We start from the raw sequence: 24956 nt of genomic DNA, 5'->3' as shown, positions 1-24956 counted from the left end.
GATCGTGATTGTGTGATTGTGTGATTGTGTGATTGTGTGATTGTCTGATTGTGTTATTGTGATTGTGTGATTGCGATTGTGATATTGTGATTGTGTGATTGTGATTGTGTGATCGTGACTGTGTGATCGTGATTGTGTGATCGTGATCGAGTGATCGGGACTGTGTGTTTGTGATTGTGTGAACGTGATTGTGTGATCGTGATTGTGTGATCGTGATTGTGTGGTCGAGATTGTGTGATGGTGATTGTGTGATCGTCATTGTGTGGCGTTGATTGTGTGATTGGGATTGTGTGATCGTGATTGTGTGATCGTGATCGTGTGATCGTGATCGTGTGATCGCAACTGTGTGTTTGTGATTGTGTGATTGTGATTGAGTCATCGTGATTGTGTGATCGTGATTGTGTGATTGTGATTGTGTGATCGTGATTGTGTGATGGTGATTGTGTGATCGTCATTGTGTGACCTTGATTGTGTGATTGTGATTGTGTGATTTTGATTGTGTGATTGTGATTGTGTGATTGTGATTGTGTGATTGTGATTTTGTGACCGTGAATGTGTGGTCGTGATTGTGTGATCGTGATGGTGGGATTGTGGCTGTGTGATTGTGTGATTGTGGTGTTGTGAGTGTGATTGTGTGACTCTGATTGTGTGATTGTGACTGTGTGATCGTGATTGTGATTGTGATTGTGTGATTGTGATTCTGTGACTGTGATTGTGTGATCGTGATAGTGTGATCGTGATTGTGTGATCGCGATTGTGTGATCGTGATTGTGTGATGGTGATTGTGTGATCGTGATTGTGTGCTCGTGATTGTGTGATTGTGATTGTGTGATTGTTATTGTGTGATCGCGATCGTGTGATCGTGAGTGTGTGATCGTGATTATGTGGTCGTGATTGTGGGATTGTGACAGTGTGATTGTGTGATTGTGATTGTGTGATTGTGATTGTGTGATCGTGATTGTGTGACCGTGATTGTGGGATTGTGACTGTGTGATTGTGTGATTGTGGGATTGTGATTGTGTGATTGTGGTTGTGTGATCTTGACTGTGTGATCGTGATTGTGTGATCGTGATTGTGTGATAACGATTGTGTGATTGTGATTGTGTGATCGTTATCGTGTGATCGTGATGGTGTGATCGTGACTGTGTGATCGTGATTGTGATTTTGATTGTGTGATTGTGATTGTGTGACTGTGATTGTCTGATCGTGATAGTGTGATCGTGATTGTGTGATCGTGATTGTGTGATCGTGATTGTGTAATCGTGATAGTCTGATCGTGATTGTGTGATTGTGTGATTGTGTGATTGTGTGATTGTCTGATTGTGTTATTGTGATTGTGTGATTGCGATTGTGATATTGTGATTGTGTGATTGTGATTGTGTGATCGTGACTGTGTGATCGTGATTGTGTGATCGTGATCGAGTGATCGCGACTGTGTGTTTGTGATTGTGTGAACGTGATTGTGTGATCGTGATTGTGTGATCGTGATCGTGTGATCGTGACTGTGCGATCGTGATTGTGTGATCGTGATTGTGATTGTGATTGTGATTGTGATTGTGATTGTGATTGTGATTGTGATTGTGATTGTGATTGCGATTGTGATTGTGATTGCGATTGCGATTGTGATTGTGATTGTGATTGTGATTGTGATTGTGATTGTGATTGTGATTGTGATTGTGATTGTGATTGTGATTGTGATTGTGATTGTGATTGTGATTGTGATTGTGATTGTGATTGTGATTGTGATTGTGGTTGTTATTGTGATTGTGATTGTGTGACTGTGTGATTGCGACATTGTGATCGTGATTGTGTGATCGCGATTGTGTGATCGTGATTGTGTGGTCGTGATTGTGTGATGGTGATGGTGTGATCGTCATTGTGTGACCTTGATTGTGTGATTGTGATTGTGTGATCGTGATCGTGTGATCGTGATCGTGTGATCGTGATCGTGTGATCGTGATCGTGTGATCGCGACTGTGTGTTTGTGATTGTGTGATCGTGATTGTGTGATCGTGATTGTGTGTTTGTGATTGTCTGATTGTGATTGTGATTGTGTGTCTGTGTGATTGTGATTTTGTTTTAGTGATTGTGTGATCGTGATTGTGTGATCGTGATTGTGTGACCGTGATTGTGTGATCGTGATAGTGTGATCCTGATTGTGTGATCGTGATTGTGTGATCGTGATTGTGTGATCGTGATTGTGTGATCGTGATTGTGTGATTGTGATTGTGTGATTGTGATTGTGTGATTGGGAGTGTGTGATCGTGATTGTGTGACTGTGATTGTGTGATCGTGATTGTGTGATCGTGATTGTGTGATCGTGTTTGTGTGATCGTGATTGTGTGATCGTGATTGTGTGATCGTGATTGTGTGATCGTGATTGTGTGATCGTGATTGTGTGATCGTGATTGTGTGATCGTGATTGTGTGATCGTGATTGTGTGATGTGATAGTGTGATTGTGATTGTGATTGTGATTGTGATTGTGATTGTGATTGTGATTGTGATTGTGATTGTGATTGTGATTGTGATTGTGATTGTGATTGTGATTGTGATTGTGATTGTGATTGTGAGTGTGATTGTGATTGTGATTGTGATTGTGATTGTGATTGTGATTGTGATTGCGATTGTGATTGTGATTGTGATTGTGTGACTGTGTGATTGTGATTCTGTGATCGTGATTGTGATTGTGATTGTGATTGTGATTGTGTGACTGTGTGATTGTGATATTGTGATCGTGATTGTGTGATCGTGATTGTGTGATGGTGATTCTGTGATCGTGATTGTGTGATTGTGATTGTGTGATAGCGATTGTGTGATAGCGATTGTGTGATAGCGATTGTGTGATCGTGATTGTGTGATCGTGATTGTGTGATCGTGATCGTGTGATCGTGATCGTGTGATCGTGACTGTGTGATCGTGATTGTGATTGTGATTGTGTGATTGTGATTGTGTGACTGTGATTGTGTGATCGTGATAGTGTGATCGTGATTGTGTGATCGTGATTGTGTGATCGTGATTGTGTGATGGTGAGTGTGTGATGGTGATTGTGTGATCGTGATTGTGTGATTGTGATTGTGTGATTGTGATTGTGTGATTGTGATTGTGTGATCGTGATCGTGTGATCGTGACTGTGCGATCGTGATTGTGTGATCGTGATTGTGGGATTGTGACTGTGTGACTGCGTGATTGTGATTGTGTGATCGTGATTGTGTGATTGTGATTGTGTGATTGTGATTGTGTGATCGTGATTGTGTGATCGTGATTGTGTGATCGTGTTTGTGTAATTGTGATTGTGTGATTGTGATTGTGTGACTGTGATTGTGTGACTGTGATTGTGTGATTGTGATTGTGTGATTGTGATTGTGCGATTGTGATTGTGTGATTGTGATTGTGTGATTGTGATTGTGTGATTGTGATTGTGTGATTGTGATTGTGTGATTGTGATTGTGTGATTGTGATTGTGCGATTGTGATTGTGTGATTGTGATTGTGTGATTGTGATTGTGTGATTGTGATTGTGTGATTGTGATTGTGTGATTGTGATTGTGTGATCGTGATTGTGTGATCGTGATTGTGTGGTCGAGATTGTGTGATGGTGATTGTGTGATCGTCATTGTGTGGCCTTGATTGTGGGATTGTGATTGTGTGATCGTGATCGTGTGATCGTGATCGTGTGATCGCGACTGTGTGTTTGTGATTGAGTGATCGTGATTGTGTGATCGTGATTGTGTGATCGTGATTGTGTGTTTGTGATTGTCTGATTGTGATTGTGATTGTGTGACTGTGTGATTGTGATTTTGTGATAGTGATTGTGTGATCGTGATTGTGTGACCGTGATTGTGTGATCGTGATAGTGTGATCGTGATTGTGTGATCGTGATTGTGTGATCGTGATTGTGTGATCGTGATTGTGTGATCGTGATTGTGTGATCGTGATTGTGTGATTGTGATTGTGTGATTGGGAGTGTGTGATCGTGATAGTGTGACTGTGATTGTGTGATCGTGATTGTGTGATCGTGATTGTGTGATCGTGTTTGTGTGATCGTGATTGTGTGATCGTGATTGTGTGATCGTGATTGTGCGATCGTGATTGTGCGATCGTGATTGTGCGATCGTGATTGTGTGATCGTGATTGTGTGATCGTGATTGTGTGATCGTGATTGTGTGATCGTGATTGTGTGATCGTGATTGTGTGATGTGATTGTGATTGTGATTGTGATTGTGATTGTGATTGTGATTGTGATTGTGATTGTGATTGTGATTGTGATTGTGATTGTGATTGTGATTGTGATTGTGATTGTGATTGTGATTGTGATTGTGATTGTGATTGTGATTGTGATTGTGATTGTGATTGTGATTGTGATTGTGATTGCGATTGTGATTGTGATTGTGATTGTGTGACTGTGTGATTGTGATTCTGTGATCGTGATTGTGATTGTGATTGTGATTGTGATTGTGTGACTGTGTGATTGTGATATTGTGATCGTGATTGTGTGATCGTGATTGTGCGATCGTGATTGTGTGATAGCGATTGTGTGATAGCGATTGTGTGATCGTGGTTGTGTGATCGTGATTGTGTGATCGTGATTGTGCGATCGTGATTGTGTGATAGCGATTGTGTGATAGCGATTGTGTGATCGTGGTTGTGTGATCGTGATTGTGTGATCGTGATTGTGTGATCGTGATTGTGTGATCGTGATTGTGTGATGTGATTGTGATTGTGATTGTGATTGTGATTGTGATTGCGATTGTGATTGTGATTGTGATTGTGTGACTGTGTGATTGTGATTCTGTGATCGTGATTGTGATTGTGATTGTGATTGTGTGACTGTGTGATTGTGATATTGTGATCGTGATTGTGTGATCGTGATTGTGCGATCGTGATTGTGTGATAGCGATTGTGTGATAGCGATTGTGTGATCGTGGTTGTGTGATCGTGATTGTGTGATCGTGATTGTGTGATCGTGATTGTGTGATCGTGATTGTGTGATTGTGATTGTGTGATTGTGATTGTGTGATTGTGATTGTGTGATTGTGATTGTGCGATTGTGATTGTGTGATTGTGATTGTGTGATTGTGATTGTGTGATTGTGATTGTGTGATTGTGATTGTGTGATTGTGATTGTGTGATCGTGATTGTGTGATCGTGATTGTGTGGTCGAGATTGTGTGATGGTGATTGTGTGATCGTCATTGTGTGGCCTTGATTGTGGGATTGTGATTGTGTGATCGTGATCGTGTGATCGTGATCGTGTGATCGCGACTGTGTGTTTGTGATTGAGTGATCGTGATTGTGTGATCGTGATTGTGTGATCGTGATTGTGTGATTGTGATTGTGTGATTGTGATTGTGTGATTGTGATTGTGTGATGGTGATTGTGTGATCGTCATTGTGTGGCCTTGATTGTGTGATGGTGATTGTGTGATCGTGATTGTGTGATAACGATTGTGTGATTGTGATTGCGTGATCGTGATCGTGTGATCGTGATTGTGTGATCGTGACTGTGTGATCGTGATTGTGATTGTGATTGTGTGATTGTGATTGTGTGACTGTGATTGTGTGATCGTGATAGTGTGATCGTGATTGTGTGATCGTGATTGTGTGATCGTGATTGTGTGATCGTGATTGTGTGATCGTGATTGTGTGATCGTGGTTGTGTGATCGTGATTGTTTGATAATGATTGTGTGATCGTGATTGTGTGATTGTGTGATTGTGTGATTGTGTGATTGTGTGATTGTCTGATTGTGTTATTGTGATTGTGTGATTGCGATTGTGATATTGTGATTGTGTGATTGTGATTGTGTGATCGTGACTGTGTGATCGTGATTGTGTGATCGTGATCGAGTGGTCGGGACTGTGTGTTTGTGATTGTGTGAACGTGATTGTGTGATCGTGATTGTGTGATCGTGATTGTGTGTTCGAGATTGTGTGATGGTGATTGTGTGATCGTCATTGTGTGGCGTTGATTGTGTGATTGTGATTGTGTGATCGTGATCGTGTGATCGTGATCGCGTGATCGTGATCGTGTGATCGCAACTGTGTGTTTGTGATTGTGTGATTTTGATTGTGTGATTGTGATTGTGTGATTGTGATTGTGTGATCGTGATTGTGTGATCGTGATTGTGTGATCGCGATTGTGTGATCGTGATTGTGTGATCGTGATTGTGTGATCGTGATTGTGTGACTGTGTGATTGTCTGATTGTGTTATTGTGATTGTGTGATTGTGATTGTGTGATTGTGATTTTGTGACCGTGAATGTGTGGTCGTGATTGTGTGATCGTGATGGTGGGATTGTGGCTGTGTGATTGTGTGATTGTGGTTGTGTGATTGTGATTGTGTGACTCTGATTGTGTGATTGTGACTGTGTGGTCGTGATTGTGATTGTGATTGTGTGATTGTGATTCTGTGACTGTGATTGTGTGATCGTGATAGTGTGATCGTGATTGTGTGATCGCGATTGTGTGATCGTGATTGTGTGATGGTGTATGTGTGATCGTGATTGTGTGCTCGTGATTGTGTGATTGTGATTGTGTGATTGTTATTGTGTGATCGCGATCGTGTGATCGTGACTGTGTGATCGTGATTATGTGATCGTGATTGTGGGATTGTGACAGTGTGATTGTGTGATTGTGATTGTGTGATTGTGATTGTGTGATCGTGATTGTGTGATCGTGATTGTGGGATTGTGACTGTGTGATTGTGTGATTGTGGGATTGTGATTGTGTGATTGTGGTTGTGTGATCTTGACTGTGTGATCGTGATTGTGTGATAACGATTGTGTGATTGTGATTGTGTGATCGTGATCGTGTGATCGTGATGGTGTGATCGTGACTGTGTGATCGTGATTGTGATTGTGATTGTGTGATTGTGATTGTGTGACTGTGATTGTCTGATCGTGATAGTGTGATCGTGATTGTGTGATCGTGATTGTGTGATCGTGATTGTGTGATCGTGATAGTCTGATCGTGATTGTGTGATTGTGTGATTGTGTGATTGTGTGATTGTCTGATTGTGTTATTGTGATTGTGTGATTGCGATTGTGATATTGTGATTGTGTGATTGTGATTGTGTGATCGTGACTGTGTGATCGTGATTGTGTGATCGCGATCGAGTGATCGCGACTGTGTGTTTGTGATTGTGTGAACGTGATTGTGTGATCGTGATTGTGTGATCGTGATTGTGTGGTCGTGATTGTGTGATGGTGATTGTGTGATCGTCATTGTGTGACCTTGATTGTGTGATTGTGATTGTGTGATCGTGATCGTGTGATCGTGATCGTGTGATCGCGACTGTCTGTTTGTGATTGTGTGATTGTGATTGTGTGATCGTGATTGTGTGATCGTGATTGTGTGATTGTGATTGTGTGATCGTGATTGTGTGATGGTGATTGTGTGATCGTCATTGTGTGACCTTGATTGTGTGATCGTGATTGTGTGATGGTGATTGTGTGATGGTGATTGTGTGATCGTGATTGTGTGATTGTGATTGTGTGATTGTGATTGTGTGATCGTGATCGTGTGATCGTGACTGTGCGATCGTGATTGTGTGATCGTGATTGTGGGATTGTGACTGTGTGATTGTGTGATTGTGATTGTGTGACTGTGATTGTGTGATTGTGATTGTGGGATTGTGATTGTGTGATTGTGTGATTGTGTGATTGTGATTGTGATTGTGACTGTGATTGTGATTGTGATTGTGATCGTGTGACTGCGTGATCGTGATTGTGTGATCGTGATTGTGTGATCGTGATTGTGTGATCGTGATTGTGTGATCGTGATTGTGTGATCGTGATTGTGTGATCGTGATTGTGTGATCGTGATTGTGTGATCGTGATTGTGTGATCGTGATGGTGTGATCGTGATTGTGTGATCGTGATTGTGTGATCGTGGTTGTGTGATCGTGATTGTGTGATCGTGATTGTGATTGTGATTGTGTGATCGTGATTGTGATTGTGATTGTGATTGTGATTGTGATTGTGATTGTGATTGTGATTGTGATTGTGATTGTGATTGTGATTGTGATTGTGATTGTGATTGTGATTGTGATTGTGATTGTGATTGTGATTGTGATTGTGATTGTGATTGTGATTGTGATTGTGATTGTGATTGTGATTGTGATTGTGATTGTGATTGTGATTGTGATTGTGATTGTGATTGTGATTGTGTGACTGTGTGATTGTGATTGTGTGATCATGATTGTGATTGTGATTGTGATTGTGATTGTTATTGTGATTGTGATTGTGTGACTGTGTGATTGCGACATTGTGATCGTGATTGTGTGATCGCGATTGTGTGATCGTGATTGTGTGGTCGTGATTGTGTGATGGTGATGGTGTGATCGTCATTGTGTGACCTTGATTGTGTGATTGTGATTGTGTGATCGTGATCGTGTGATCGTGATCGTGTGATCGCGACTGTGTGTTTGTGATTGTGTGATCGTGATTGTGTGATCGTGATTGTGTGTTTGTGATTGTCTGATTGTGATTGTGATTTTGTGTCTGTGTGATTGTGATTTTGTGATAGTGATTGTGTGATCGTGATTGTGTGATCGTGATTGTGTGACCGTGATTGTGTGATCGTGATAGTGTGATCGTGATTGTGTGATCGTGATTGTGTGATCGTGATTGTGTGATCGTGATTGTGTGATCGTGATTGTGTGATTGTGATTGTGTGATTGTGATTGTGTGATTGGGAGTGTGTGATCGTGATTGTGTGAGTGTGATTGTGTGATCGTGATTGTGTGATCGTGATTGTGTGATCGTGTTTGTGTGATCGTGATTGTGTGATCGTGATTGTGTGATCGTGATTGTGTGATCGTGATTGTGTGATCGTGATTGTGTGATCGTGATTGTGTGATCGTGATTGTGTGATCGTGATTGTGTGATCGTGATTGTGTGATGTGATTGTGTGATTGTGATTGTGATTGTGATTGTGATTGTGATTGTGATTGTGATTGTGATTGTGATTGTGATTGTGATTGTGATTGTGATTGTGATTGTGATTGTGATTGTGATTGTGATTGTGATTGTGATTGTGATTGTGATTGTGATTGTGAGTGTGATTGTGATTGTGATTGTGATTGTGATTGTGATTGTGATTGTGATTGTGATTGTGATTGTGATTGTGATTGTGATTCTGTGACTGTGATTGTGTGATCGTGATAGTGTGATCGTGATTGTGTGATCGCGATCGTGTGATCGTGACTGTGTGATCGTGATTATGTGATCGTGATTGTGGGATTGTGACAGTGTGATTGTGTGATTGTGGGATTGTGATTGTGTGATTGTGGTTGTGTATTCTTGACTGTGTGATCGTGATTGTGTGATCGTGATTGTGTGATCGTGATTGTGTGATTGTGATTGTGTGATTGTGATTGTGTGATTGGGAGTGTGTGATCGTGATTGTGTGACTGTGATTGTGTGATTGTGATTGTGGGATTGTGATTGTGTGATTGTGATTGTGATTGTGATTGTGATTGTGATTGTGATTGTGATCGTGTGACTGCGTGATCGTGATTGTGTGATCGTGATTGTGTGATCGTGATTGTGTGATCGTGATTGTGTGATCGTGATTGTGTGATCGTGATTGTGTGATCGTGATTGTGTGATCGTGATGGTGTGATCGTGATTGTGTGATCGTGATTGTGTGATCGTGGTTGTGTGATCGTGATTGTGTGATCGTGATTGTGATTGTGATTGTGTGATCGTGATTGTGATTGTGATTGTGATTGTGATTGTGATTGTGATTGTGATTGTGATTGTGATTGTGATTGTGATTGTGATTGTGATTGTGATTGTGATTGTGATTGTGATTGTGATTGTGATTGTGATTGTGATTGTGATTGTGATTGTGATTGTGATTGTGATTGTGATTGTGATTGTGATTGTGATTGTGATTGTGATTGTGATTGTGATTGTGATTGTGATTGTGATTGTGATTGTGATTGTGATTGTGATTGTGATTGTGATTGTGATTGTGATTGTGATTGTGATTGTGAGTGTGATTGTGATTGTGATTGTGATTGTGATTGTGATTGTGATTGTGATTGTGATTGTGATTGTGATTGCGATTGTGATTGTGATTGTGATTGTGTGACTGTGTGATTGTGATTCTGTGATCGTGATTGTGATTGTGATTGTGATTGTGATTGTGATTGTGTGACTGTGTGATTGTGATATTGTGATCGTGATTGTGTGATCGTGATTGTGTGATCGTGATTGTGTGATAGCGATTGTGTGATAGCGATTGTGTGATCGTGGTTGTGTGATGGTGATTGTGTGATCGTGATTGTGTGATCGTGATTGTGTGATCGTGATTGTGTGATTGTGATTGTGTGATCATGATCGTGTGATCGTGATCGTGTGGTCGTGACTGTGTGATCGTGATTGTGATTGTGATTGTGTGATTGTGATTGTGTGACTGTGATTGTGTGATCGTGATAGTCTGATCGTGATTGTGTGATCGTGATTGTGTGATCGTGACTGTGTGATGGTGATTGTGTGATGGTGATTCTGTGATCGTGATTGTGTGATTGTGATTGTGTGATAGCGATTGTGTGATAGCGATTGTGTGATCGTGATTGTGTGATCGTGATTGTGTGATCGTGATCGTGTAATCGTGATCGTGTGATCGTGACTGTGTGATCGTGATTGTGATTGTGATTGTGTGATTGTGATTGTGTGACTGTGATTGTGTGATCGTGATAGTGTGATCGTGATTGTGTGATCGTGATTGTGTGATCGTGATTGTGTGATGGTGAGTGTGTGATGGTGATTGTGTGATCGTGATTGTGTGATTGTGATTGTGTGATTGTGATTGTGTGATTGTGATTGTGTGATCGTGATCGTGTGATCGTGACTGTGCGATCGTGATTGTGTGATCGTGATTGTGGGATTGTGACTGTGTGACTGCGTGATTGTGATTGTGTGATCGTGATTGTGTGATTGTGATTGTGTGATTGTGATTGTGTGATCGTGATTGTGGGATTGTGACTGTGTGATTGTGTGATTGTGTGATAGTGATTGTGTGATCGTGATTGTGTGATCGTGATTGTGTGATCGTGTTTGTGTAATTGTGATTGTGTGATTGTGATTGTGTGACTGTGATTGTGTGACTGTGATTGTGTGATTGTGATTGTGTGATTGTGATTGTGTGATCGTGACTGTGCGATCGTGATTGTGTGATCGTGATTGTGGGATTGTGACTGTGTGATTGTGTGATTGTGATTGTGTGACTGTGATTGTGTGATTGTGATTGTGGGATTGTGATTGTGTGATTGTGTGATTGTGATTGTGTGATTGTGATTGTGTGATCGTGATTGTGTGATTGTGACTGTGTGATTGTGTGATTGTGTGATAGTGATTGTGTGATCGTGATTGTGTGATAGTGTTTGTGTAATTGTGATTGTGTGATTGTGATAGTGTGATCGTGATTGTGTGATCGTGATTGTGTGACTGTGATTGTGTGATTGTGATTGTGGGATTGTGATTGTGTGATTGTGTGATTGTGATTGTGTGATCGAGATCGTGATTGTGATTGTGTGATTGTGATTGTGTGATTGTGATTGTGTGATTGTGATTGTGTGATTGTGATTGTGTGATTGTGTGATTGTGATTGTGTGATTGTGATTGTGTGATTGTGATTGTGTGATTGTGATTGTGTGATTGTGATTGTGTGATTGTGATTGTGTGATTGTGATTGTGTGATTGTGATTGTGTGATTGTGATTGTGTGATTGTGATTGTGTGATTGTGATTGTGTGATTGTGATTGTGTGATTGTGATTGTGTGATTGTGATTGTGTGATTGTGATTGTGTGATTGTGATTGTGTGATTGTGATTGTGTGATTGTGATTGTGTGATTGTGATTGTGTGATTGTGATTGTGTGATTGTGATTGTGTGATTGTGATTGTGTGATTGTGATTGTGTGATTGTGATTGTGTGATTGTGATTGTGTGATTGTGATTGTGTGATTGTGATTGTGTGATTGTGATTGTGTGATTGTGATTGTGTGATTGTGATTGTGTGATTGTGATTGTGTGATTGTGATTGTGTGATTGTGATTGTGTGATTGTGATTGTGTGATTGTGATTGTGTGATTGTGATTGTGTGATTGTGATTGTGTGATTGTGATTGTGTGATTGTGATTGTGTGATTGTGATTGTGTGATTGTGATTGTGTGATTGTGATTGTGTGATTGTGATTGTGTGATTGTGATTGTGTGATTGTGATTGTGTGATTGTGATTGTGTGATTGTGATTGTGTGATTGTGATTGTGTGATTGTGATTGTGTGATTGTGATTGTGTGATTGTGGTTGTGTGATTGTGATTGTGTGATTGTGATTGTGTGATTGTGATTGTGTGATTGTGATTGTGTGATTGTGATTGTGTGATTGTGATTGTGTGATTGTGATTGTGTGATTGTGATTGTGTGATTGTGATTGTGTGATTGTGATTGTGTGATTGTGATTGTGTGATTGTGATTGTGTGATTGTGATTGTGTGATTGTGATTGTGTGATTGTGATTGTGTGATTGTGATTGTGTGATTGTGATTGTGTGATTGTGATTGTGTGATTGTGATTGTGTGATTGTGATTGTGTGATTGTGATTGTGTGATTGTGATTGTGTGATTGTGATTGTGTGATTGTGATTGTGTGATTGTGATTGTGTGATTGTGATTGTGTGATTGTGATTGTGTGATTGTGATTGTGTGATTGTGATTGTGTGATTGTGATTGTGTGATTGTGATTGTGTGATTGTGATTGTGTGATTGTGATTGTGTGATTGTGATTGTGTGATTGTGATTGTGTGATTGTGATTGTGTGATTGTGATTGTGTGATTGTGATTGTGTGATTGTGATTGTGTGATTGTGATTGTGTGATTGTGATTGTGTGATTGTGATTGTGTGATTGTGATTGTGTGATTGTGATCGTGTGATTGTGATCGTGTGATTGTGATCGTGTGATTGTGATCGTGTGATTGTGATTGTGTGATTGTGATTGTGTGATTGTGATTGTGTGATTGTGATTGTGTGATTGTGATTGTGTGATTGTGATTGTGTGATTGTGATTGTGTGATTGTGATTGTGTGATTGTGATTGTGTGATTGTGATTGTGTGATTGTGATTGTGTGATTGTGATTGTGTGATTGTGATTGTGTGATTGTGATTGTGTGATTGTGATTGTGTGATTGTGATTGTGTGATTGTGATTGTGTGATTGTGATTGTGTGATTGTGATTGTGTGATTGTGATTGTGTGATTGTGATTGTGTGATTGTGATTGTGTGATTGTGATTGTGTGATTGTGATTGTGTGATTGTGATTGTGTGATTGTGATTGTGTGATTGTGATTGTGTGATTGTGATTGTGTGATTGTGATTGTGTGATTGTGATTGTGTGATGGTGATTGTGTGATCCTCATTGTGTGGCCTTGATTGTGTGATGGTGATTGTGTGATAACGATTGTGTGATTGTGATTGTGTGATCGTGATCGTGTGATCGTGATTGTGTGATCGTGACTGTGTGATCGTGATTGTGATTGTGATTGTGTGATTGTGATTGTGTGACTGTGATTGTGTGATCGTGATAGTGTGATCGTGATTGTGTGATCGTGATTGTGTGATCGTGATTGTGTGATGGTGATTGTGTGATCGTGATTGTGTGATTGTGATTGTGTGATCGTGACTGTGTGATCGTGATTGTGTGATCGTGATCGTGTGATCGCGACTGTGTGTTTGTGATTGTGTGAACGTGATTGTGTGATCGTGATTGTGTGAGCGTGATTGTGTGATCGTGATTGTGTGGTCGTGATTGTGTGATGGTGATTGTGTGATCGTCATTCTGTGACCTTGATTGTGTGATTGTGATTGTGTGATGGTGATTGTGTGATCGTGATTGTGTGATCGTGATTGTGTGATCGTGATTGTGTGATGGTGATTGTGTGATCGTGATTGTGTGATCGTGATTATGTGATCGTGATTGTGTGATCGTGATTGTGTGATTGTGATTGTGTGATCGTGACTGTGTGATCGTGATTGTGTGATCGTGATCGAGTGATCGCGACTGTGTGTTTGTTATTGTGTGAACGTGATTGTGTGATCGTGATTGTGTGATCGTGATTGTGTGGTCGAGATTGTGTGATGGTGATTGTGTGATCGTCATTGTGTGGCCTTGATTGTGGGATTGTGATTGTGTGATCGTGATCGTGTGATCCTGATCGTGTGATCGCGACTGTGTGTTTGTGATTGAGTGATCGTGATTGTGTGATCGTGATTGTGTGATCGTGATTGTGTGTTTGTGATTGTCTGATTGTGATTGTGATTGTGTGACTGTGTGATTGTGATTTTGTGATAGTGATTGTGTGATCGTGATTGTGTGATCGTGATTGTGTGACCGTGATTGTGTGATCGTGATAGTGTGATCGTGATTGTGTGATCGTGATTGTGTGATCGTGATTGTGTGATCGTGATTGTGTGATCGTGATTGTGTGATTGTGATTGTGTGATTGGGAGTGTGTGATCGTGATTGTGTGACTGTGATTGTGTGATCGTGATTGTGTGATCGTGATTGTGTGATCGTGTTTGTGTGATCGTGATTGTGTGATCGTAATTGTGTGAACGTGATTGTGTGATCGTGATTGTGTGATCGTGATTGTGTGATCCTGATTGTGTGGTCGTGATTGTGTGATCGTGATTGTGTGATGTGATTGTGTGATTGTGATTGTGATTGTGATTGTGATTGTGATTGTGATTGTGATTGTGATTGTGATTGTGATTGTGATTGTGATTGTGATTGTGATTGTGATTGTGATTGTGATTGTGATTGTGATTGTGATTGTGATTGTGATTGTGATTGTGATTGTGATTGTGATTGTGATTGTGTGATTGTGATTGTGTGATTGTGATTGTGTGATTGTGATTGTGTGATTGTGATTGTGTGATGGTGATTGTGTGATCCTCATTGTGTGGCCTTGATTGTGTGATGGTGATTGTGTGATAACGATTGTGTGATTGTGATTGTGTGATCGTGATCGTGTGATCGTGATTGTGTGATCGTGACTGTGTGATCGTGATTGTGATTGTGATTGTGTGATTGTGATTGTGTGACTGTGATTGTGTGATCGTGATAGTGTGATCGTGATTGTGTGATCGTGATTGTGTGATCGTGATTGTGTGATGGTGATTGTGTGATCGTGATTGTGTGATTGTGATTGTGTGATCGTGACTGTGTGATCGTGATTGTGTGATCGTGATCGTGTGATCGCGACTGTGTGTTTGTGATTGTGTGAACGTGATTGTGTGATCGTGATTGTGTGAGCGTGATTGTGTGATCGTGATTGTGTGGTCGTGATTGTGTGATGGTGATTGTGTGATCGTCATTCTGTGACCTTGATTGTGTGATTGTGATTGTGTGATGGTGATTGTGTGATCGTGATTGTGTGATCGTGATTGTGTGATCGTGATTGTGTGATGGTGATTGTGTGATCGTGATTGTGTGATCGTGATTATGTGATCGTGATTGTGTGATCGTGATTGTGTGATTGTGATTGTGTGATCGTGACTGTGTGATCGTGATTGTGTGATCGTGATCGAGTGATCGCGACTGTGTGTTTGTTATTGTGTGAACGTGATTGTGTGATCGTGATTGTGTGATCGTGATTGTGTGGTCGAGATTGTGTGATGGTGATTGTGTGATCGTCATTGTGTGGCCTTGATTGTGGGATTGTGATTGTGTGATCGTGATCGTGTGATCCTGATCGTGTGATCGCGACTGTGTGTTTGTGATTGAGTGATCGTGATTGTGTGATCGTGATTGTGTGATCGTGATTGTGTGTTTGTGATTGTCTGATTGTGATTGTGATTGTGTGACTGTGTGATTGTGATTTTGTGATAGTGATTGTGTGATCGTGATTGTGTGATCGTGATTGTGTGACCGTGATTGTGTGATCGTGATAGTGTGATCGTGATTGTGTGATCGTGATTGTGTGATCGTGATTGTGTGATCGTGATTGTGTGATCGTGATTGTGTGATTGTGATTGTGTGATTGGGAGTGTGTGATCGTGATTGTGTGACTGTGATTGTGTGATCGTGATTGTGTGATCGTGATTGTGTGATCGTGTTTGTGTGATCGTGATTGTGTGATCGTAATTGTGTGAACGTGATTGTGTGATCGTGATTGTGTGATCGTGATTGTGTGATCCTGATTGTGTGGTCGTGATTGTGTGATCGTGATTGTGTGATGTGATTGTGTGATTGTGATTGTGATTGTGATTGTGATTGTGATTGTGATTGTGATTGTGATTGTGATTGTGATTGTGATTGTGATTGTGATTGTGATTGTGATTGTGATTGTGATTGTGATTGTGATTGTGATTGTGATTGTGATTGTGATTGTGATTGTGATTGTGATTGTGATTGTGATTGTGATTGTGATTGTGATTGTGATTGCGATTGTGATTGTGATTGCGTGACTGTGTGATTGTGATTCTGTGATCGTGATTGTGATTGTGATTGTGATTGTGATTGTGTGACTGTGTGATTGTGATATTGTGATCGTGATTGTGTGATCGTGATTGTGCGATCGTGATTGTGTGATAGCGATTGTGTGATAGCGATTGTGTGATCGTGGTTGTGTGATCGTGATTGTGTGATCGTGATTGTGTGATCGTGATTGTGTGATCGTGATTGTGTGATTGTGATTGTGTGATCATGATCGTGTGATCGTGATCGTGTGGTCGTGACTGTGTGATCGTGATTGTGATTGTGATTGTGTGATTGTGATTGTGTGACTGTGATTGTGTGATCGTGATTGTGTGATCGTGATAGTCTGATCGTGATTGTGTGATCGTGATTGTGTGATCGTGATTGTGTGATGGTGATTGTGTGATTGTGATTGTGTGATTGTGATTGTGTGATTGTGATTGTGTGATTGTGATTGTGTGATTGTGATTGTGTGATTGTGATTGTCTGATTGTGATTGTGTGATTGTGATTGTGTGATTGTGATTGTGTGATTGTGATTGTGTGATTGTGATTGTGTGATTGTGATTGTGTGATTGTGATTGTGTGATTGTGATTGTGTGATTGTGATTGTGTGATTGTGATTGTGTGATTGTGATTGTGTGATTGTGATTGTGTGATTGTGATTGTGTGATTGTGATTGTGTGATTGTGATTGTGTGATTGTGATTGTGTGATTGTGATTGTGTGATTGTGATTGTGTGATTGTGATTGTGTGATTGTGATTGTGTGATTGTGATTGTGTGATTGTGATTGTGTGATTGTGATTGTGTGATTGTGATTGTGTGATTGTGATTGTGTGATTGTGATTGTGTGATTGTGATTGTGTGATTGTGATTGTGTGATTGTGATTGTGTGATGGTGATTGTGTGATCCTCATTGTGTGGCCTTGATTGTGTGATGGTGATTGTGTGATAACGATTGTGTGATTGTGATTGTGTGATCGTGATCGTGTGATCGTGATTGTGTGATCGTGACTGTGTGATCGTGATTGTGATTGTGATTGTGTGATTGTGATTGTGTGACTGTGATTGTGTGATCGTGATAGTGTGATCGTGATTGTGTGATCGTGATTGTGTGATCGTGATTGTGTGATGGTGATTGTGTGATCGTGATTGTGTGATTGTGATTGTGTGATCGTGACTGTGTGATCGTGATTGTGTGATCGTGATCGTGTGATCGCGACTGTGTGTTTGTGATTGTGTGAACGTGATTGTGTGATCGTGATTGTGTGAGCGTGATTGTGTGATCGTGATTGTGTGGTCGTGATTGTGTGATGGTGATTGTGTGATCGTCATTCTGTGACCTTGATTGTGTGATTGTGATTGTGTGATGGTGATTGTGTGATCGTGATTGTGTGATCGTGATTGTGTGATCGTGATTGTGTGATGGTGATTGTGTGATCGTGATTGTGTGATCGTGATTATGTGATCGTGATTGTGTGATCGTGATTGTGTGATTGTGATTGTGTGATCGTGACTGTGTGATCGTGATTGTGTGATCGTGATCGAGTGATCGCGACTGTGTGTTTGTTATTGTGTGAACGTGATTGTGTGATCGTGATTGTGTGATCGTGATTGTGTGGTCGAGATTGTGTGATGGTGATTGTGTGATCGTCATTGTGTGGCCTTGATTGTGGGATTGTGATTGTGTGATCGTGATCGTGTGATCCTGATCGTGTGATCGCGACTGTGTGTTTGTGATTGAGTGATCGTGATTGTGTGATCGTGATTGTGTGATCGTGATTGTGTGTTTGTGATTGTCTGATTGTGATTGTGATTGTGTGACTGTGTGATTGTGATTTTGTGATAGTGATTGTGTGATCGTGATTGTGTGATCGTGATTGTGTGACCGTGATTGTGTGATCGTGATAGTGTGATCGTGATTGTGTGATCGTGATTGTGTGATCGTGATTGTGTGATCGTGATTGTGTGATCGTGATTGTGTGATTGTGATTGTGTGATTGGGAGTGTGTGATCGTGATTGTGTGACTGTGATTGTGTGATCGTGATTGTGTGATCGTGATTGTGTGATCGTGTTTGTGTGATCGTGATTGTGTGATCGTAATTGTGTGAACGTGATTGTGTGATCGTGATTGTGTGATCGTGATTGTGTGATCCTGATTGTGTGGTCGTGATTGTGTGATCGTGATTGTGTGATGTGATTGTGTGATTGTGATTGTGATTGTGATTGTGATTGTGATTGTGATTGTGATTGTGATTGTGATTGTGATTGTGATTGTGATTGTGATTGTGATTGTGATTGTGATTGTGATTGTGATTGTGATTGTGATTGTGATTGTGATTGTGATTGTGATTGTGATTGTGATTGTGATTGTGTGATTGTGATTGTGTGATTGTGATTGTGTGATTGTGATTGTGTGATTGTGATTGTGTGATGGTGATTGTGTGATCCTCATTGTGTGGCCTTGATTGTGTGATGGTGATTGTGTGATAACGATTGTGTGATTGTGATTGTGTGATCGTGATCGTGTGATCGTGATTGTGTGATCGTGACTGTGTGATCGTGATTGTGATTGTGATTGTGTGATTGTGATTGTGTGACTGTGATTGTGTGATCGTGATAGTGTGATCGTGATTGTGTGATCGTGATTGTGTGATCGTGATTGTGTGATGGTGATTGTGTGATCGTGATTGTGTGATTGTGATTGTGTGATCGTGACTGTGTGATCGTGATTGTGTGATCGTGATCGTGTGATCGCGACTGTGTGTTTGTGATTGTGTGAACGTGATTGTGTGATCGTGATTGTGTGAGCGTGATTGTGTGATCGTGATTGTGTGGTCGTGATTGTGTGATGGTGATTGTGTGATCGTCATTCTGTGACCTTGATTGTGTGATTGTGATTGTGTGATGGTGATTGTGTGATCGTGATTGTGTGATCGTGATTGTGTGATCGTGATTGTGTGATGGTGATTGTGTGATCGTGATTGTGTGATCGTGATTATGTGATCGTGATTGTGTGATCGTGATTGTGTGATTGTGATTGTGTGATCGTGACTGTGTGATCGTGATTGTGTGATCGTGATCGAGTGATCGCGACTGTGTGTTTGTTATTGTGTGAACGTGATTGTGTGATCGTGATTGTGTGATCGTGATTGTGTGGTCGAGATTGTGTGATGGTGATTGTGTGATCGTCATTGTGTGGCCTTGATTGTGGGATTGTGATTGTGTGATCGTGATCGTGTGATCCTGATCGTGTGATCGCGACTGTGTGTTTGTGATTGAGTGATCGTGATTGTGTGATCGTGATTGTGTGATCGTGATTGTGTGTTTGTGATTGTCTGATTGTGATTGTGATTGTGTGACTGTGTGATTGTGATTTTGTGATAGTGATTGTGTGATCGTGATTGTGTGATCGTGATTGTGTGACCGTGATTGTGTGATCGTGATAGTGTGATCGTGATTGTGTGATCGTGATTGTGTGATCGTGATTGTGTGATCGTGATTGTGTGATCGTGATTGTGTGATTGTGATTGTGTGATTGGGAGTGTGTGATCGTGATTGTGTGACTGTGATTGTGTGATCGTGATTGTGTGATCGTGATTGTGTGATCGTGTTTGTGTGATCGTGATTGTGTGATCGTAATTGTGTGAACGTGATTGTGTGATCGTGTTTGTGTGATCGTGATTGTGTGATCCTGATTGTGTGGTCGTGATTGTGTGATCGTGATTGTGTGATGTGATTGTGTGATTGTGATTGTGATTGTGATTGTGATTGTGATTGTGATTGTGATTGTGATTGTGATTGTGATTGTGATTGTGATTGTGATTGTGATTGTGATTGTGATTGTGATTGTGATTGTGATTGTGATTGTGATTGTGATTGTGATTGTGATTGTGATTGTGATTGTGATTGTGATTGTGATTGTGATTGTGATTGTGATTGTGATTGTGATTGTGATTGTGATTGTGATTGTGATTGTGATTGTGATTGTGATTGTGATTGTGATTGTGATTGTGATTGTGATTGTGATTGTGATTGTGATTGTGATTGTGATTGTGATTGTGATTGTGATTGTGATTGTGATTGTGATTGTGATTGTGATTGTGATTGTGATTGTGATTGTGATTGTGATTGTGATTGTGATTGTGATTGCGATTGTGATTGTGATTGCGTGACTGTGTGATTGTGATTCTGTGATCGTGATTGTGATTGTGATTGTGATTGTGATTGTGTGACTGTGTGATTGTGATATTGTGATCGTGATTGTGTGATCGTGATTGTGCGATCGTGATTGTGTGATAGCGATTGTGTGATAGCGATTGTGTGATCGTGGTTGTGTGATCGTGATTGTGTGATCGTGATTGTGTGATCGTGATTGTGTGATCGTGATTGTGTGATTGTGATTGTGTGATCATGATCGTGTGATCGTGATCGTGTGGTCGTGACTGTGTGATCGTGATTGTGATTGTGATTGTGTGATTGTGATTGTGTGACTGTGATTGTGTGATCGTGATTGTGTGATCGTGATAGTCTGATCGTGATTGTGTGATCGTGATTGTGTGATCGTGATTGTGTGATGGTGATTGTGTGATGGTGATTGTGTGATCGTGATTGTGTGATTGTGATTGTGTGATAACGATTGTGTGATAGCGATTGTGTGATCGTGATTGTGTGATCGTGATTGTGTGATCGTGATTGTGTGATCGTGATTGTGTGATGGTGAGTGTGTGATGGTGATTGTGTGATCGTGATTGTGTGATTGTGATTGTGTGATTGTGATTATGTGATTGTGATTGTGTGATCGTGATCGTGTGATCGTGACTGTGCGATCGTGATTGTGTGATCGTGATTGTGGGATTGTGACTGTGTGACTGCGTGATTGTGATTGTGTGATCGTGATTGTGTGATTGTGATTGTGTGATTGTGATTGTGTGATCGTGATTGTGGGATTGTGACTGTGTGATTGTGTGATTGTGTGATAGTGATTGTGTGATCGTGATTGTGTGATAGTGTTTGTGTAATTGTGATTGTGTGATTGTGATAGTGTGATCGTGATTGTGTGATCGTGATTGTGTGACTGTGATTGTGTGATTGTGATTGTGGGATTGTGATTGTGTGATTGTGTGATTGTGATTGTGTGATCGAGATCGTGATTGTGATTGTGTGATTGTGATTGTGTGATTGTGATTGTGTGATTGTGATTGTGTGATTGTGATTGTGTGATTGTGATTGTGTGATTGTGATTGTGTGATTGTGATTGTGTGATTGTGATTGTGTGATTGTGATTGTGTGATTGTGATTGTGTGATTGTGATTGTGTGATTGTGATTGTGTGATTGTGATTGTGTGATTGTGATTGTGTGATTGTGATTGTGTGATTGTGATTGTGTGATTGTGATTGTGTGATTGTGATTGTGTGATTGTGATTGTGTGATTGTGATTGTGTGATTGTAATTGTGTGATTGTGATTGTGATTGTGTGATTGTGATTGTGATTGTGTGATTGTGATTGTGTGATTGTGATTGTGTGATTGTGATTGTGTGATTGTGATTGTGTGATTGTGATTGTGTGATTGTGATTGTGTGATTGTGATTGTGTGATTGTGATTGTGTGATTGTGATTGTGTGATTGTGATTGTGTGATTGTGATTGTGTGATTGTGATTGTGTGATTGTGATTGTGTGATTGTGATTGTGTGATTGTGATTGTGTGATTGTGATTGTGTGATTGTGATTGTGTGATTGTGATTGTGTGATTGTGATTGTGTGATTGTGATTGTGTGATTGTGATTGTGTGATTGTGATTGTGTGATTGTGATTGTGTGATTGTGATTGTGTGATTGTGATTGTGTGATTGTGATTGTGTGATTGTGATTGTGTGATTGTGATTGTGTGATTGTGATTGTGTGATTGTGATTGTGTGATTGTGATTGTGTGATTGTGATTGTGTGATTGTGATTGTGTGATTGTGATTGTGTGATTGTGATTGTGTGATTGTGATTGTGTGATTGTGATTGTGTGATTGTGATTGTGTGATTGTGATTGTGTGATTGTGATTGTGTGATTGTGATTGTGTGATTGTGATTGTGTGATTGTGATTGTGTGATTGTGATTGTGTGATTGTGATTGTGTGATTGTGATTGTGTGATTGTGATTGTGTGATTGTGATTGTGTGATTGTGATTGTGTGATTGTGATTGTGTGATTGTGATTGTGTGATTGTGATTGTGTGATTGTGATTGTGTGATTGTGATTGTGTGATAGTGATTGTGTGATTGTGATTGTGTGATTGTGATTGTGTGATTGTGATTGTGTGATTGTGATTGTGTGATTGTGATTGTGTGATTGTGATTGTGTGATTGTGATTGTGTGATTGTGATTGTGTGATTGTGATTGTGTGATTGTGATTGTGTGATTGTGATTGTGTGATTGTGATTGTGTGATTGTGATTGTGTGATTGTGATTGTGTGATTGTGATTGTGTGATTGTGATTGTGTGATTGTGATTGTGTGATTGTGATTGTGTGATTGTGATTGTGTGATTGTGATTGTGTGATTGTGATTGTGTGATTGTGATTGTGTGATTGTGATTGTGTGATTGTGATTGTGTGATTGTGATTGTGTGATTGTGATTGTGTGATTGTGATTGTGTGATTGTGATTGTGTGATTGTGATTGTGTGATTGTGATTGTGTGATTGTGATTGTGTGATTGTGATTGTGTGATTGTGATTGTGTGATTGTGATTGTGTGATTGTGATTGTGTGATTGTGATTGTGTGATTGTGATTGTGTGATTGTGATTGTGTGATTGTGATTGTGTGATTGTGATTGTGTGATTGTGATTGTGTGATTGTGATTGTGTGATTGTGATTGTGTGATTGTGATTGTGTGATTGTGATTGTGTGATTGTGATTGTGTGATTGTGATTGTGTGATTGTGATTGTGTGATTGTGATTGTGTGATTGTGATTGTGTGATTGTGATTGTGTGATTGTGATTGTGTGATTGTGATTGTGTGATTGTGATTGTGTGATTGTGATTGTGTGATTGTGATTGTGTGATCGTGATTGTGGGATTGTGACTGTGTGATTGTGTGATTGTGTGATAGTGATTGTGTGATCGTGATTGTGTGATAGTGTTTGTGTAATTGTGATTGTGTGATTGTGATAGTGTGATCGTGATTGTGTGATCGTGATTGTGTGACTGTGATTGTGTGATTGTGATTGTGGGATTGTGATTGTGTGATTGTGTGATTGTGATTGTGTGATCGAGATCGTGATTGTGATTGTGTGATTGTGATTGTGTGATTGTGATTGTGTGATTGTGATTGTGTGATTGTGATTGTGTGATTGTGATTGTGTGATTGTGATTGTGTGATTGTGATTGTGTGATTGTGATTGTGTGATTGTGATTGTGTGATTGTGATTGTGTGATTGTGATTGTGTGATTGTGATTGTGTGATTGTGATTGTGTGATTGTGATTGTGTGATTGTGATTGTGTGATTGTAATTGTGTGATTGTGATTGTGATTGTGTGATTGTGATTGTGATTGTGTGATTGTGATTGTGTGATTGTGATTGTGTGATTGTGATTGTGTGATTGTGATTGTGTGATTGTGATTGTGTGATTGTGATTGTGTGATTGTGATTGTGTGATTGTGATTGTGTGATTGTGATTGTGTGATTGTGATTGTGTGATTGTGATTGTGTGATTGTGATTGTGTGATTGTGATTGTGTGATTGTGATTGTGTGATTGTGATTGTGTGATTGTGATTGTGTGATTGTGATTGTGTGATTGTGATTGTGTGATTGTGATTGTGTGATTGTGATTGTGTGATTGTGATTGTGTGATTGTGATTGTGTGATTGTGATTGTGTGATTGTGATTGTGTGATTGTGATTGTGTGATTGTGATTGTGTGATTGTGATTGTGTGATTGTGATTGTGTGATTGTGATTGTGTGATTGTGATTGTGTGATTGTGATTGTGTGATTGTGATTGTGTGATTGTGATTGTGTGATTGTGATTGTGTGATTGTGATTGTGTGATTGTGATTGTGTGATTGTGATTGTGTGATTGTGATTGTGTGATTGTGATTGTGTGATTGTGATTGTGTGATTGTGATTGTGTGATTGTGATTGTGTGATTGTGATTGTGTGATTGTGATTGTGTGATTGTGATTGTGTGATTGTGATTGTGTGATTGTGATTGTGTGATTGTGATTGTGTGATTGTGATTGTGTGATTGTGATTGTGTGATTGTGATTGTGTGATTGTGATTGTGTGATTGTGATTGTGTGATTGTGATTGTGTGATTGTGATTGTGTGATTGTGATTGTGTGATTGTGATTGTGTGATTGTGATTGTGTGATTGTGATTGTGTGATTGTGATTGTGTGATTGTGATTGTGTGATTGTGATTGTGTGATTGTGATTGTGTGATTGTGATTGTGTGATTGTGATTGTGTGATTGTGATTGTGTGATT

This window comes from Megachile rotundata, chromosome 11 (genome assembly GCF_050947335.1).
Source record: "Megachile rotundata isolate GNS110a chromosome 11, iyMegRotu1, whole genome shotgun sequence".
NCBI classification, from domain to species: Eukaryota; Metazoa; Arthropoda; class Insecta; order Hymenoptera; family Megachilidae; genus Megachile; species Megachile rotundata.
The sequence above is the reverse complement of the archived record's forward strand: the minus strand, read 5'-3'. Positions refer to the sequence as shown.